The sequence below is a fragment of the Mauremys reevesii genome, linkage group 1, assembly GCF_016161935.1.
Source record: "Mauremys reevesii isolate NIE-2019 linkage group 1, ASM1616193v1, whole genome shotgun sequence".
Taxonomy (NCBI): domain Eukaryota; kingdom Metazoa; phylum Chordata; order Testudines; family Geoemydidae; genus Mauremys; species Mauremys reevesii.
Window position 1 is genome coordinate 293,328,453 of NC_052623.1, and position 15,272 is coordinate 293,343,724.

Sequence of the window (15,272 nt, forward strand, 5' to 3'; positions counted from 1 at the left end):
ATGTCTGCTTACCTGAGGGAAGAAAGTAACCTTCTACCATCTTTTGCTCCTGTTAAGCCTGCAGAGCCAACACATCTAAGACAGAATGACCTTTAGTCTTTCTTGTCCAATCACAAATTATTTGCCAAGTTCTGTTTAAAGGCCCAGTCGGATAGACCTATGCAACCCTATTAAGTGTATGCTGTATATGACAATGAAGGCATAAATTGAAGACAACCACATAGTACTGGCAGCACTGGGGGCGGAGTTTGACTTTCATGGCCTCTATTACTAGTGATGAGAAGTAAAATCTCAGCTTGATGTTGAGATCTCAGGTTAAGTTTGCAGGACTGGCAGTTAGAAAAACATTTTTACTGGTCAACGGAGCACATTTGCTCTGGAAGCCATGGAGAGACAAGTATGGAACATTATGATACCACTTTACAGAGCCACTTTTCAGAGTAGAACTGCACTCTAAAGTCAAATTTGTCAAAATGTCAAGAAAACAATGAAGTACCCCACAGAGTGTGCAAAGCATCAAGGAAAGCCACATGCTGCCATTAAGCAAAATTAGTGGTCACGATCTATCCCCTTTTAGCGTGTGACAGGAGATCATTGAAATCAGTTTTTGCTGTTCAGCACTGACAAACCTTTTTCCCAATGGCAGCTTAACCTCCCAGGCTTAGTTTATCAGGGCTCAGGAAGACAGGCACCAAACTAGGGGGAAGGCTCTTTTAGTCTATAACCTTAATAGGTTATAGCAACCTATAAACCTATAGCAACTAACTGAAGGAATTTTTCATAGCCACATTCCCCCATACAGTAAATATCAAACTCTGGTCATTTTAAGTGCATTTTATCTTCCATTGAGATATGGGATGAAATGGAAAAGAAGCATTACAATGCTTATATATGAAGTATTTTATATTGCTAGCAGAACATAACTGATATATTGATTTACATGTAGACTAAACCAGTTTAGAATCCTTCAGACTGACGATAGCCATCCCCTTAGATAGTTGACTACTTTCCTAAAGTGTTATCTTAAATATACTTTTCAAATGTACAGAGTCAATCATATGAGGTATAAAAGCTGGAGATGCTCCTAGTTCACTTGAACAGAGGTAGGCAATGTTTTGATTCAGAAAATAACTCAGTTATAGTGGTTTGGTTTTATGGGGAAATAACTGAAAGCACCTGAATAATAGAGCATTTTATACTCTCCCAGTTTCTTTTGCTCACTTGTGACAGAGTACAGCAAATATAATCTCCATTTCCACTTCAAACAATTCTTGTTCTGCTTCTAGGCAAATTGAAGAATAAAATTTTAAAAAACTCCTCTAAACACTGGGCTTGGCATTATTTGTATACATACTGTGCAGAAACACACACTAAACCAAAACCCTGTATAAACAAGCTTCATAGAATAGCATGGAATAAACCATCTTGCAGCATGGACAAATATTATAAACAAGGAACACTACCTGCATCATGCTATATAATTTTCTCTCTGTTTTTGCAGTATTTTCTAAACAATACTTCCAATAGCAAATGTATTTCTTCACTATAATACACATAACCATGGTGACCTGCCGATCATCCTCTCTTCCTTCCCCCTTGGCTAGTGAAAAGAGAAGTAGTCAGGAGGGCAGCAACTGGGGCAGAAAGGCAGTTCTCAGACTAAAAGGTCCATCCCATCTCAGTCACCCTGATCGCTGCAGGAAAGAAGGGAGACTTCCCACTTGGACATTAAACCACAGTAGGAAATGAGAGGTTGGGGTGAATCCCTTGCTAGGGATTCCAGCCCCTGTGCAGAAGACTCATTCCCTGCATGGAAGAATGAGTAACGAGATTTTTATCATCACCTCACCATCAGCCTCCTGGGAGATGGGAGCAAGGGGACAACTCTAAAGACTTCTTACTATGTCTTATGACTGGTGAGCAGCTATCTATACACACACACACACACACACTTTTCTGAGGCCTCCGTTGTCCTCCTGCCACTGACTAAGGAGAGTGAAAGCATTGTAAGGTGCACGGATGAGAACAGCTTCTCATATACACACAAGCAGAACACATCTCTTGGACTTAAACAGAAGTTATCCTCCTGCTGACACACTAGGCTTGGACCCTGTTCCTCCTCACACCACCTGGCTTCTTCCCAAAAGCCTCTACAGTTATTTTACTGTGATATCTACAGGGTGGACAGTTACCCACACTCTGACTTGGGGGATTCCTATGTAAGCCATGTGACCTGAAGCTGTAGAAGGTAAGGAGCCTTTGGCTCACGTTAGTGAACAGGGGGCAGAATGGCTATAGAGTTGTCTCATCTGCATAAGCTATGTAACTAGAATTCTAAATGGGCAGATGCTCCAGAGGGGAAGGAGCTCTCTGCCACCCTCTTAATGGTGAATAGGGGAAAGTATGGCTACAGAGAGTTGAATTTACATAAACTTTCTTCCCATGACACTTGGGGAGTCACCGTAACTGTACACGTATTCAGAATTCATTGGGTAGTGGAACTGAACTGTAAGGAGAGAAAGGGGTAGGGAAGGGTTGATAACTTGTGGCTAGAAGTATATCAGTTGTTGTAAGATAGCTCAAGGCTCTTAAATGCTACTTGTTCCTGTCTGTTTCACCATTGAAAGGACTCTTTGACAAGAGACAAAACAAAGAGGGCTCTTTGCTGAAGCTACAGAGGGCAGCAATACAGCTGTGTAAACTCTAATGAGGCCCCTTCTACCCAGTCACTAAATCACTAATATCTGGCTTAAGTAGTGGGCCCTCAGGACAGGACCAGGCATCACATCCCAAGAAACTGGAGACACACTCACCCAAGTGTACCTCAAGACTTTGGGACTATGTTACTGCAGACACCATATGGTAAGTGATGTTTAGCTGAGGGAGGAGAGTGAAGTGAGATGACACAAGGACATTTGCCTATTGACTGTTCACACCAGCAGGTGGGGAGCTGAGTTCATGGACTATTGCCAAAGTTACCATGAAAAAATGTTTTATTTATCATTCATATAGCCATACGGTTGTGTTTTCCCAAGTTAATGCTATGTTCTCTTTTCCCTACTAATGTTTTTTTCTTGTTTCCATACACAAGACCAAGGCTTATGGGTGAAGTGTTGTCTACTAAGGGAGCCCAGGGCAACTAATTTAGCAATCCCAGAAATTCTGGGTGGGGCCTTAAGTTGGTGATGTTTGTTATTTTTAAAAGTGATCCCTAGCTATTGGAAGTTGGACCTTGTTGCAGCAGACCACACCTGGGCGAAGGTTATACACACGCTTTGGAAGCAGCAGATTTCTAGTATGCTATACTTGTTGGGTGCACTGTAACACACTCAGGCCGAGACACTCAGGGTTATTAATTCAAACCTTTATTTGAACCAAAAGCATTTCTTGAGGTTAACAACTACTATTAAAGCGATCAATAGTAACAGACTGGCAGAAAAAAAATCTGTTTCCTTCTTCTGGGAGATAGGCAGTGTCATGATGGATTTCTCCTCCAATAATCTATATTTAAACATATTCATTATCCTTCCAATCAACATTAAGCATTATATATCTTCCAAATAACATCAAACACCTTTACACTACTAGCCATTTCTTTGGTTAATTATCAAGCACACATAACCCATATATGGTGACATTGACATCAATTGGCTACTTATCTCATGGTTGGTTTTCTCTACTATACTTTTCTATTTGCTCCAGTTTCCCTTTTCTTGTCCTTAATGGTACTTTCTTGTTTATCTCAATTTCCCTATTATTCTGGTCAGCGACCTGGGTGGGGACACCCTATTAGCACTTATCTAGAAAGCAATTTACACAACTTCTAGCCTGGTCACCTTTTTGCAGCTTTAACAGAAATTTTCCATCCTAGAACATAAACAAGTTAATTTAGAAATACTTGTCAAATCTTAAGCCACACTTTGACCTTCAGCAGGCTCAGGCCTGACCATTATTGCTCCTACCTAATCTGTATATTTTAGCTCTCTAATATGCTACACTTATGACATGTCATCTTGGGCAATCAGTAACAAGGCTTCACATTGCATGGCATGATGTACCGTAGGACAGTGTGTGAAGTCATCATACAGCACAACTCTCACAATTAACCACACAATCCAGGACAAAGTATTGAAATTTAAAGGCAGGACACATATTAGATGGTACCCAGCCTGAAAGGAAGCTGAAAAGCATTAATGTGAAACACCAGATACCACATTTTACTGATAACGGAATTATATCGGGATACAAAAATATGGCACCTTTCTAATATAATATATCATTATAATACCAAGGGGTCCTATCAGCACCCTTCTGTTGTTTGTGATAATAGAAATCATCTCACTTTTCATTACATTAAACACTATAGCAGAGTTAAGATTTGGAACATTCAGTGTGAAGGAAATTGCCTGGATACACTGATAACAACTGGGACTTCCATAGCTGTCACCTTTCAGCATCTTTTACAACAATTTCAATAATGTAGCCAAAATAAACTAATGAACAGTGCAACTGAATGGATTCTACACACACCCGGATTCTAATTTGCACACAGTGAACACGTCTAAAGGAGATAAAAAACACTTGAATATTGGGAATTTGCTGTGACAATATGGCTAGTTCCCTTAACTCAGTACTAGTCACCATTGCATAAATCAGATGTTCTATTTGTTTACGTTACTTTTTGCATATGCTGCCATTGCTGTGCATACATTTGCTTTAATTCTTTAAAGAACAAATATCTCAGATATTAAACTTTGTAAACATATTACACATTGTTTAATGCACTTTCAGCTAAATGCCTTTTTTTAAATGTCAGAGCTGTTGTCATTTGAATCCCTGAGTGCACTATCACAACCGTTTTCTTTTTCCAAAATACATAAGAGGTATAGAGATGCTAGAATTAGCACATCTGCAGAAGAACATCTTTCATTATTTGATGTTTTGGCTTCCTTTTTATTAAGCACTGAAGACTCTTTCTGCTGGACACATGCTAGTCTTTTGCCTTCTTTGTACTCCACTTAGTATGTTTCATTTTTAGTGAATATTGCATTATCTACCGATAGTATAACTTGTTAAAAAGTGCTGGTGCTGCTGAAAATGACCTCAACACAAAAAAAAAAGGAAATTCATGAACATCCTGAGGATTTCTTTTTCCAACAAGCTCTAACCAACAGCACCAAATTGTATTTTAAGTATACCCTTGACAGGTGTGAAATTAACATCACCCTGTTGAAGTCCTCTATCAGTTCTTAAGGGTACAGTTAGCATACACTGTTTGGTTAATACACCCCAATTCTTGTAGGTATGGATCACCTCACAAGAGTGAAATGTGTATGGCCCCACATGTCTAGAACCCAGGCCTGCAGAACTGCTAAGTAGTTAGCATCTCCATGCTGCCACCCACCCAAAGCTGTAACCAGCTTGCTTTCCACTGCCCCCAATCTGCCGTGGAACATGGGAAGTCCCACCTCAAGGGGTCTGACAGACGGCAGCCCCATGGCCCTGATTGGCTCCCCACCCTATACAAATCTAAGGCACATTCCAGAAAGTGCTCTGGTGACAGTGTGGATTCTCTGCAGCTGCCATGACCATTCCTTGCTCCTGAATTGCTGGCTTCAACCTCTGCTCCGCCTTCTAACTCAGACCCTGAAATACCAGCGATCAGAGTCTGAGTTGTATTGACCCTGGCCTGGAACCTGATTGTGCCCTCCTCTGATACTCCCTCCCTCAGATTTGCTCCTGTTCTGACCTTTTATCCTGACTGCTTGTGTTGGGATCCTGACAAGATGGTGCATCAGGCAGCACACTGAATCAATACTTGGTCTCTAGTGAGACTGCCAACAAGGGTGCTAAACTGTAGTAGTGATTTTTGGACTGCAAAGCCCTGTTCTATAGAAACAGGACTGAGATCATCATTTCATTTCACACTTGTCTGACGTGCATCGGTTGTGAATGAATGATCCAAAGATGTAAAGCTCTGTACCCCACTATCAGTTGCCTGCATTATCTAGTCCCTAGTGCATGACGGTGTGCCTTTTCAATGTAAAGTTTTAGGCCTCAGTACTGCAAACATGCACATGAATAATTTTATCACCTGAGTAGGCCTATTGATGTCATTGGAAGTGCTGAGAGTAAAGTTGTGCACTTTCTTATGAAAGACTGGCCCGTAAGTCATTTGGCCGAGTCAAACTGTGGTTCCACTGACATCAAAAGGAGTTTTGCCAATGACTTCAGTGGGACCAGAATTTGCCCCAATGTATACACTTCGTGTACTAAAGTACTATAGTTATTAGTAGGGCCATAAAAAGAGCATCTAACTATAAAATTTCCACTTTGTAGTCAAGATTATATTATCACATTAGAAAGACATTTTAGTCAACATTACATTATCACCTTTAGAAATATAGTTAACAACAATGGGCCACATTCATTCCTGGTGTGACTTCACTAACATCCAGTGTTGGGGTTGCCTTAGATTCTTCAGTGTGACTAGGCACCCAAATAACCCCAGTGGCAAGGAGTACCAGCTATGGCTGGCCAGAGGACTATGCCTAATCATCTCAGACACTGAGTAGGTCTCTGTGAACAGCTCCCATTGCACAGAGACTGATTTTCATAGCCCTGTACAGTAATGGCATTAGCTACCTGAGATATCTCCTCTCCTATGATGACTCCACATGACAACTTTGTTCCCCTGGAAAAAAAAAAATCTGTACACAAACAGGGGGAGACTCAGCTGCTGGAGACATAGCTTTCACAAGAGTGGGACAACACTAGTGAACTCATTCCAAGATGAAATAAGAATGATCCCCACTTCTACCACACAGAGAAATGCATGTTCAACTTATCAGTGAGAAAGCTTTTCTGCAATAAGCTATCAGCTCCTTACATTAGTGTGTGTGACTATATATAAACAACTGTAAATATGTTGGTCACATGGATGCTATGGTGTTCAGAGCAACCTTCTAAAAATAAATCAATGGAGTTAGAACATAGCTGATTTTTGGCCCTTTGTCTTGTTGTAACTTTATGTATGAAAACAGTACATTTTTTAAAAAGTGTCTAGCTACAATGCACTAAATTGTGCACTGGCTCATACTCCTGGAACATCATTGATGTTAATAGGCCAAATTAATTTCTCTCATGGGATATAAGACTGCACAATTTGGCTCTGTGTGTTTCCTTTCCTCTGCTGGATTCTAAAGCAAAAGCCTGGATGAAAAAATCAGAAATGATCCACTGTACAAACTTCTGATTTCCTCAGCTGCTGCCTACATTAAATACAACTTTTTGATCAATTTAATAATTTGTTATACCACTCTACCTTCCAAGCTCTTCCTTAAGAAAAGGGCATCCGAAAATTCATGGACAATAAAGATGTGCTGAGTTCAGTTTTTCTTTTATGTTAGAAGAATTATTAGCCTTCTGCAATATAAATTACAACTGGACTGAGTTTTTAATTTAAAAAAAAATCACAAATGGAAAAGTACTGATATTGCTCTGTTCCAGAATTCCTCTGATACAGGGTTTAAATGAGAAAGAAAATTTGATAAAGATCATAATCTCTGACCAGGCTGCACTAAAGGTTTCATTTTTATTATAGATTTGTGATGCTCTTGGAGTTTGTTTGGCTTTGGCAATAACAAACAGAACACATTAACCACATGGAAATTCCCATCTTTTTGATGAACTGAACATATTCTTCTTGATTCCCTTTCTCGCATCATTGACAATAGGCTTTGGTGTCCAACTGTGATAATGTCCTGTGTTCAGAACATACACTTCTCTGTATGAATCTAACAGCCAATTGACATCTTGATGGCTTTCTTGTCCTCCATAAGGGTATAAACAAACACAGGCATATGCAGCTCATGCTTAACTGAAGAGGAAAAACTTGTTCTGACTAGCTGTGTCTTAATACACCTGTTAAGCGTAATACATATGTCAGGCACCATCTGTTGAAAAGTTCCCCCTTCCTCTCCTCTCCCTCCGTGCTTTAAATAAGGCACACAAATAAAATGTTAAGATGCTCAAATATTTCAGAGGTAAAGAAATTCATTCTAATGGCTACCCATCAAGAGCTGAGATTTTAACATAAAAACCACATTAGAACAGAATGAGATTTAAATCAATGGATTGTTCTATTTAATAGCTGTTCACATGATTCACACAATACTTCAATGAATTCACATGACCTTATTAGGGGTGACCTATGAGTTATGTGACAAAACATTAATTGCCTTAAAATATTGTGGTTAAATAATGCATCTGGAGTTAACAACAACTGCAGTGAAGATTGTTTTAAAAAAAGTTGTTGTCTTCAAATCTGTTTGATGCAGTGATTGTCATATGTACAGTACTTAACTGTGGGTAGTTTTGTAAGTCTCTTGCCACATTTAAAATACTCCTTTTATATTTGTTCAACTACCTTGCTGCTTAGGTAACCTACATGCCTATATCATCTATTGATGGAATTTTTTCCCTAAAGTGTGACTTCTATTGACATATGTATCTCTAGTGCAACCACCATTGTCTCAGAGCTCTGTTTTGAATAAATCTGGATGAATTTAAATCTAGTGGTCTGTCTCAAAACTATGGTGATCTGTTTAGGTGATGGAGTGAGAGTGTTGCTTCTGTGTTATTGGCTATAGTGTTTCATTAATACTTCTTCTTACACTCTTGACTGGGTGGAGTTTGCTGTAAGTGAATCTTGGAATTTGGCAGTGTCTGAATTTTTGGTGGCAGATCATGGTAATAATTTCTTCTTGCCAGGAGAATTTTTGTTTCCACTTGATATAGATAGTGCAGAATAGAAGGATAGTTCTTATGTCCACATCCATCCCATTGATCCAGTCCACAGTGTGGTCAGCTCTTTGTGTGGTCCAGAGAAAACTTAATTGGAGAGATTGGATAGGAAATTTGATGCCATTAGAACAGATGCTTGGTTCACACAGATGCTAAAAACTACCAAGTTGGTGATGGCTTCTCAACTTCATTATTTTATCAGATGGTGTTTCAGTCAATTCCCACCATGTCTGGAGTCCTACAAAGTAACATGATGGTCAAGCTGAAATCCTCTCTGAAGCCACAGATTAAATACATACAATGGAACAACTTAGTATTGAGGGAGATTCTTGCATTTAAACCCCCAATGGGAATTGAACATTTCTTCTGTCTTAGATCTGTTATTTCTGAGTCTCTCATGTGCTGAGTAGCCTAAATGTATCAGTCAGCCAGGTTCTGTGTTGTACACTAGGTCTGTCACCATCAGCAATAAGACTATGAACGATAAATGTTCAACTGACCTCTGATCTTGATGCTGAGATTTACCTAGAGCATGTTTAAACAGTGTAACTAGTAAACAGAGAATCATATGGAAATCATGGTGTACGCTTGTGTAAAATTACCATTCTTTAGGGAAACCACTTGGTTCAGTGGATAAAGCAAAGGCTGGAAACTCAGGTGACCCGTGTTTTATTCCAGGTTTTAATGTGTGATCTTGAATGAGCAACTCAGACCTTACATTTTCAACAGTATTTGGGGGCCTTCGCTTTTTGACATTTGAAATATGTAGGTCCTGATTTTCAGAGCTCCCCAACTCCTGTTGAGATCAATGGAAAATGCAGGTGCATAACACCTCTGAAAAAATCTTTAGGGGCTTGAAAATCTACAAAGAGGACATGAGTCCTTTTGTGTTTGTTTCAATGGAATTAATGGGCCCAGACTGACAAAGGTATTAACATCAACCTCTTACTCTACAGCACTAAACAGTTACACATGACTTGGAGTTTCAAATACCGAGATCTCTGTTTTCTCAGTCCAAAGACACACAACCCATTAAGGGTTTAATTAAGCCTTTTATTCAAGATACAGATGAAGAAGGAGGAACAGATAAAAGTATGATGTAAAGCTTTCATTGTAACAATATCCCTTTCTCCATTAGCTGCAGAGTTTTCATAAGGAACCCCATCTGACAGTCTTTTAGACCAGTGATTCTCTACCAGGGATATGCATGCCCCTGGGGGTACACTGAGGCCTTCCAAGGGGTGCATCAACTCATCTAGATATTTGTCTAGTTTTATAACAGGCTACATACAAATCATGAGTGAAGTCAGTATAAACTAAAATTTCATACAGTCAATGACTTGTTTATTCTGCTTTATATACCAGGAGTGGCCATACCTACTGACCCGCTGAGCCACAGATGACAATATTCAAAAGTCTGAGAGCCGGGGCACAACTGACAGAGCTCGGAGCTTCAGCCCCACTTCTGCAGAAGCCTGAGCCCTGATAGGTGTGCCCCATGGGGCTGAAGCCCCAAGACCACCACTGCCCCTCCCCTGGGCAGAAGCCCCTATCCCACCCTCTGCTGCAAGGCAGAGGTCCCAAGATCCCCCCGCACCCAGTCTGGTAGGTGGAGAATGGGAGAGAAGTTGGGGGCGGGGCTCCGTGAGCTGCACTTTAATGGTAAAAGAGCCACATGTGGCTTGTGAACCACAGTTTGGCCACCACCATACTATACACTGAAATGTATGTACAATATTTTTATTCCAACTGATTTATTTTATAATTATATGGTAAAAAAGAGAAAGCGAGCAATTGTTCAGTAATAGTGTGTTGTGACACTTCTGTATTTTTATGTCTGATCTTGTAAGCAAGTAGTTTTTAAGTGAGGTGAAACTTGGGGGATACGCAAGACAAAGCAGATTCCTGAAAGGGGTACGGTAGTCTGGAAAGACTGCGAGCCACTGTTGTAGATGGCATTAAAGATGGTAATAACTGTACTTTTGGGGGGAAAGAGGAAATTCGTTGAGATGGGCTGGAGCTCTTTTTGCTGCTGCTAAAGTTCAATGTTGTTTCCTTGAAAACACAACAAAGCAAACATACACAAAAGGAGGGATAAAAGAACAGCAACAAATAGAAAGTCCCACTTCTATCTCTGGGGTGACATTCATTTGCAGCCTTGATGTTGGAGAAGCACAGACCCAGCACCTGGGTTTATTAAGCACTTTTAGACCTGGCAAATGTGTACCAGCATGAGGCTGTTTAAAGCAATGTTTTTGCTGACTCTCTAGTCACAAGCTCTTAGCAGCAACCAGAGTTTAACATCCCAGGGAATGATCTGGAATTAGCTAGAGCCAGCGGAGGTGGCAGCATCATCTGATTCCTGTCTCTAGCCTGGTCCGGTCGGGATGATGAAAGTCAAACAGTGCCATGGTGAAGCTTGCTTCTTTCAGCCCATCCATTTCCCAGTTGCTTTTATTTCCCCCCCCGAATCTTTTATTAAGACCCCAAAGGGAGTGATAGGCAGATAAGAACACTCCTAATTTTAGTGCTTAATTTTCAACACACCATCTTTGGTCTATTGATTTCTGCTTTCAATCTTCTTTTTGTTTCCCAGACACAATCTCCACACAATCTTTGGGTTGTGTCAGTAAACCTTTAGTGTCTGGACAAATACAATTTTTCAGTTTCCCTTTTATACTTTGTTCTAAGCAATTTTCTGTAGCAGTCTGAGTTGGACTTTTGTTGCCTTGAACATTTTTGGTACAGCCTGCTGCACAATGGAATCCACAATGCTACCTGATGGAATCCACTGCCTCAGGTTAGGCACCCAGGCTTCTTATACAGTGCATGGGAAGGGTTACACCCTAAGAATGGGATCCAGTAGGAAATGCTGAGGAGAGGGGCAGACCATAAGCCTCATCACTCAAAGGGAATTAGGTGCCTAAATCTGGGCTGGATGGACGTGCCTATCTCCATTTGGGATTCACAGCTATGAACATGCTCCTGGAGTTAGGTGCCTAAACCCTTTATCATTAAACAAAAAACAGATGGTGCCCCGGGGTTAAACGGGGCTTAAATCTCTGCCTCCAATTATGCAGCTGGGGGATTTGATCCTGTGTTGCCTGCATCCAGAGGGCTACAGGTTATAGCAGGTACCACTTTGGGCCCAATCTACCACATGTAGCCCCACAGGAAAGATTGGATCCCACCAAGGCTCAAGCATGAGACAGGCAGCATACATCAGGACTTAGGTAACTGTGTGCATGTATGCTGGCAGATTTTTAGGTGCCTAGGGTAATTTACCAGTGGAGATATAGGTACCTAGTGAATGTAGGCACCTACAAGTTTAGGCAGCAACTAAACAGGGGTTTTGAAGATCTAAATTTTGGATTTAAGCACCTAAAGTGGCAGTCAGGCTCCTAAATCCCTTTGCGCATCTAGCATTAGGTGCCCAAATATGTATGCAAGGGTCTAATTTTATGCACCCACATTTGAAAATATTGCCCTTATGCTTTAAATTCTTTGTACTTCAGTATCCCTATCTATATGATAGGAGTACTAATACTTATACACCTGTGAACTTTGGTGAACTCAGACAAGAAGCATTTAAAAATAAAATGTACCAAGAAAGATACAAGTACAATCAAATTATTGTGTGTGAAGTGACTTTTTTATGATAAGTATTATGTAAATGTATACAAAAATTGAATGAGAGTCCCTAGTTCCCAGCAAGCTGCTAGTGCTGATGAGTGTTACAGAATTTGATCACGTCCGGTTTTTTTTTATTCTTATCCAAATTGAACCTTCAAATCATTTGAGGTAAACCCTGCAATTACAGCAACCTAATTAAAGGCAATCGAATACTATGGATTTATGTCTCTCAGCCTTGCATGCTGCTAAGAGTAGAGAGGAGTGACACATATCCCTCTCTGAACCCTAATCAAGCATAAGCTTATTTTAACATATAAAATATCTTCTGCAAACTAATAAGCAAAATAAATGAATACATAGTTTGACTACAGATATATCATTGATGGGATGGACTTTATCATCGCCCGCAAGGATCAATCAGTAGGCTACATGATTAAAAACAGCTAAAAGAAACAGCACATCAATTCAAGAAATGCAAATTGGCAGAAGAGAATAAACTAGAATGGTATCTAATAATAAATCACTGCTGTAACCATGAGAAATAAATTTCAGTATTTCATGTTTAACTATCAAAGCTCTAATGGAGGTGATACTAAACACCAAATATTTTTCAAGATTACAATTTAATAATGGTTACAATTAAATAGGCTATTCCCATGTAGTGTTGGTGCTTCCACTCCCAAAGACCTCTTACTCTAACCAGGAGCAGGAAAATATTTTATCCCTAACCCATACCAAAAGTCAGTTAATCTATGTAAGTACTTTGATGGTTCCATTCACCATGGAATCTATGAGGGTTTGGAAAAATTCCTGGGGGAAACCTGAGGTGTAGAGATTCTAATATTTTGTGAACATCTATGTGACGTTGCACTCGATATGATTTTATGAAAATATGCTAATGAGTATAAATATAATGCAACAGGAATATGCTTCATGCAAAAGGTCTCTTGTAAGGTATCATTACAAAGCTTATAATCTACTGAGTGTGGTCACCCTATTTGTATAAATGTATCACTCTTGTATCTGAAACAAGAAATATGAAATTTAACTCTGAGGGCCTATTGTAATTATGCAAAGTGTGGGCCATTAATGGTGGTTTGGAATCTTGATGACTCCCATTAACCAGGTCAATTGTCTGTAGATGGCTCTGTTTTACTTGTAAGTCTCCCTGTATACCTGTGTGCCAGCAAGTGTGTAATGAAGTCTTACAGTGACATGTGATCATGTCACCTGAACTGGAATCCATCTTTAACCTGGTGCTTTTCCACTGTGGGGGGGAGACCCCAGAGAGGGACAAAGGATTCCTGCCTTATGCAAAAGATATAAAAGTGGGTGGAACAGAGAAAAGGGAGAACCATCATGATAGCTACCACCTGAGCTGGAACAAGGGCTGTACCAGGGGAAAGGATTGTGCCCAGACTAGGAAGGTGTCCAGTCTGTGAAAGCGACTTATTGAAACATCCCTCAGGATGAGATTTTTATCTGTATTCAGTTGTATTACTGTATTAGGCTTAGACTTGCATGTTTTATTTTATTTCACTTGGTAATTCACTTTGTTCTGTCTGTCACTACTTGGAACCACTTAAATCCTACTTTCTATATTTAATAAAATCACTTTTTACTTCTTAATTAATCCAGAGTGTGTATTAATACCGGGGGGAATGGGGGTGCAAACAGCTGTGCATATCTCTCTATCAGTGTTATAGAGGGTGAACAATTTATGAGCGTTAAAGACAGAAACACTTCTGTTAGTTGCTTTCAGTTTAGTCTGCAGCTTTGGGGCACGTGGTTCAGACCCTGGGTCTGTGTTGGAGCAGACTGGCATGTCTGGCTCCACAAGACAGGGCGCTGGAGTCCCAGCTGGCAGGGAAAGCAGGGGCAGAAGTAGTCTTGGCATATCAGTTGGCAATTCCCAAGGAAGTTTCTGTGATCCAACCCGTCACAATCTAAATGTTCAAAAACTGAACTACACTTATGAAGGAGTTACCAAATTTTAAATTCACTCAGAATGTAATTTCCCTTCTAGAAAAAGTGGGTGGAACTGCATACCCTAATCCCATGAATGTCATTGCACACACTGGCATCTAAATTGTTTTGTGGGCAGTGCCATCTTGCCTTCTGTCAGTAAAGGCACATTCCACCACCATCCTGTAGCTACTCAGTGGGCAAATAAACCTTCCTCTGCAGGGTGTTCTCCTATCAGGGTAGTAGTTCATGATAAAAGTGTGCTCAGGCCGAATTTTTAGGCCTGAACCAGACCCAGGCTCACCTGCTCCAAGCCCAAGAGGGTAGAGTAGTCTTCTGACCAATCCCAACCCTTCACCCTGAACCTGAGTCAGCACTGCCACTGCCACCTGTCCATTGGGTCAGCACGGCAGCGGCCACAGGTGCCAGCAGATCTGTGACCTGTCCCTGCTGTCCTCCACTCCTTGCTGTGCAGTGTGTGCTCTGTGGAGTGAGAGGTGCTGCGACTCGTCTGCCCAATCGCACTGCGCACACACAGTGCTGCAAAGTGATGGCAGCCGGCAAGAGCGGGACACTCACACCCACCCCATGGGCAGGAGGAGAGTCCACCCAACCTGAGCCTGATAGGATCTGTTTCTGTTCTCACTGGACCTGACACTTGTAGCAGGGTCCCGTTGGGTTGCAGAGCTTTATGTCACAAGCCAGAGGAGGACAGGCTGGACCTCCCACTATAACAGTGCCTACAGTCTCCCCATTGATAGCTATATCAATAAAATCCCTGCTTGTCCAACTTCAGAAAAGTTGGATTGCCACAATACACTGGCAGGGTGCATGATGCCAGTGCATCCCATGTCGGTGTCCATCACTTG